The sequence below is a fragment of the Manis pentadactyla genome, chromosome X (genome assembly GCF_030020395.1).
Source record: "Manis pentadactyla isolate mManPen7 chromosome X, mManPen7.hap1, whole genome shotgun sequence".
Taxonomy (NCBI): Eukaryota; Metazoa; Chordata; class Mammalia; order Pholidota; family Manidae; genus Manis; species Manis pentadactyla.
In genome coordinates this window covers 8,874,779-8,877,457 of record NC_080038.1, presented here as the reverse complement: position 1 = coordinate 8,877,457, position 2,679 = coordinate 8,874,779, and the positions used below count along the sequence as shown (strand labels likewise).

At 41.7% G+C, this 2,679-nt stretch overlaps 1 pseudogene; it reads left to right on the top strand.

Moving 5' to 3' along the window:
• The first annotated feature begins 2,580 nt into the window (after positions 1 to 2,580).
• LOC118928709 (U6 spliceosomal RNA) lies at positions 2,581 to 2,679 on the top strand (annotated as a pseudogene).

Below are 2,679 nucleotides of genomic sequence, written 5' to 3'. Positions count from 1 at the left end.
ATTAGTAAAAAGATAAACAAGCCCAAAATGGATTGACCCTTTAACAATCAATCTGATATTTCTTGGTCAGCACCAGTGAGGTAATCTGCATAAAAACCCTGCCATTCCCTTCCCCCCAAAAAGGAAGGTACCCTGGCTTGAGACAATCTTTTGCTAATAACTTCTTGCCCCACCCTCCTTCCTTATAAAAACATTCCATTTTAGCATCTCTGTTTGCTCGAAGGGATGCTGCCCTATTCACGAATCGTTTAATAAAGCCAATTAGGTATTCAAATTTACTCGATTGGATTTTGCTTTTTAACACAATACTATAAAAAACATATATAGCTATTATCCTTTTATAGTTTTGAATTACTAGCAAAGGATAAATTCCCCAAAATGGAATTCGAAACATATCTAAAGTAAGTAACACATCTGAAGGGGGATCTATTTTATGAGGTTGTGGTAAAAATAAGGTGGTAACACTAATCAAAGCCCTCTTCCCTGCTGACCGCTCGTTCGGAGCCTGCTTCCTCCCACTGCTCTGAATTGGCCAGGAACCGGGGATTCAAGTGCTTCACAGTGAGAAACACTCGAGTCTGGCTGCCATCTGGTGGCCACTTCTGACAGCTGCAGTTGTTCAGTTACTCCTGTACTCTGGCACCGATGACCCATGTCCACGGCGCTCACACCGTGAGCACACATCACCCGTTCTGTGAAGTGGGCCCAGTGGGCATCACTGTTCCTCCATTAACAGATGAAGACAGGCTCTAAGAAGTAGTACCTTGACCAAGGTCACACAGCCAGTAAGGGACAAAGCCAAATCTTCCATCCCCTAGAACAGGGCTTTGCACATTTCACCACATGACACCGTGTACAATATCCATGCCAAGAAGAGTCTGAAAATATATGGAGGGGAGCACTATAAACTTCATTTTTTCGTGATCTATAAAGGGGAATATGGCACATTAAATGTAGGTGTGTTTTACTTCAGTGTAATAACCTGTAAAATATCTTCTGAGAACAGAAAACATACCATATGTGAAGTTATGCTCTAAAAAAACCCTTACATGTTGTTGGGCTTAAATGATTTTAGCCAGTTGAAATTAACAGTATTACTTAGAAGCCAACTTTAACCTAATCCTGAGCTTGCTGATGATAAAATAACTTTAAAAACAATATGAAAGCTTAGAGCTGGGAATGCAGTCTATAAAGCACCCATTATTGAACTTTACATGTCTAGTTACACTTCTTTACACATGGTGATATATGTCACTGTAGCATATGCCTGAGATTAATGTTCCCCGTTTTTTCTCTATCAGTAATTTGTACAGCTGCACCCTCTGCTGGACGGAGATGGGTACTGTTTTGAAGAGCTGTACACAGTGTTTATAATCTTATCTATTTAAGCAAAAATTTTCATTACTTGAATTCTGAGTAATATTTCATAAATTAGTTGGCTCCACCCCACACCAATCCCGTAGCTCTACTTCTAGATTACTGATAAAGAATCTCATCTACTGAAGATTCAAAACGCTATTAAAAATTAGCTCAGTACTATTTAGTATTATCAGCTGATAGTGACTCTTGCCACTTCTCAAAAAAGTACTCATAATTAAATACAATAATGTAAAAATGGACTAATCTTTTTGGAGTTTCCCTTATATCAGGAAAACGCATAATGAAGCCTTTTGTTATAGTATTTAAGTTTGCAAATATACAAGGAAGCACGATTATTGCTCCATTTCATTTCATGATTTCATTTAACCAGTATTTATTCCCATGTAGTATGTTAGGTTTTTATGACACAGAAGCAAATAAAGCATGGCCCCAATTCTCAAGAGTTTTATCATTGAGTGGAAAATGCTGAGAAGTATATTAAGAACATAGAGTAGCATGTTGTGAACCCTGGGAAAGCCCAGATCCCCATTCAGCGAAGGTCTTGCTCCAGCCACGGAGAGCCGCCTCACCCAGTGCCACGCCCCTTCCCAGGGGCCCACGTCCAGCAACTGCTGCACGCGGTGAGAAGGGCCCATCTAGCTCCCGAGGTGCCCATGGAGTCCACAAAGACTGTTGTTAGGTCACATCCAAGTTCAGCTCTTCTCTCTACCCCAGTGGGTGATTTGCCCCCAGCCCCAGGATACTTGGCAGTGTCTGGAGACGGTTTTGGTTGTCACAACTGGAGGGAGAGGGTGTGTGTGTGTGTGTGTGTGTGTGTGTGTGTGTGTGTGTGTGTGTGTGTGTGTGTGTGTGTGTATGTGTTAGTGAGTGCTACCGGCATCTAGAGGATAGAGGCCAAGGCTGCTGCTGAATTTGCCACAATGCACAGAACAGCCCCACAGCAAAGTATTGCCCGGTCCAGAGTGTCAATATGCCCGGGTTGAGAAACCCTGTTCTACCCACTCCTGCTTCTTTCAGGTGTTGGTCCCAAGGTCATTCCTTAATAAACATCCTGCACCCTAATCTCCATCACAGAGTCAGCTTCCTGGGGAAGAGTTATACGATAGGCTCTACAACAAGACACATTTGGTTGTATATGTGTGTGTATAAGAAAAAGAGTAGTATGTACTTGTTTAAATTTATTAATGTACAAAACACGTGGAAGGTGCTCCTGCATATACTAAAATTGGAAGGCTACAGAGATTAGCGTGACCCCTGCGCAAGGATGACATGCAAATTCATGAAGCATTCCAAATGTTT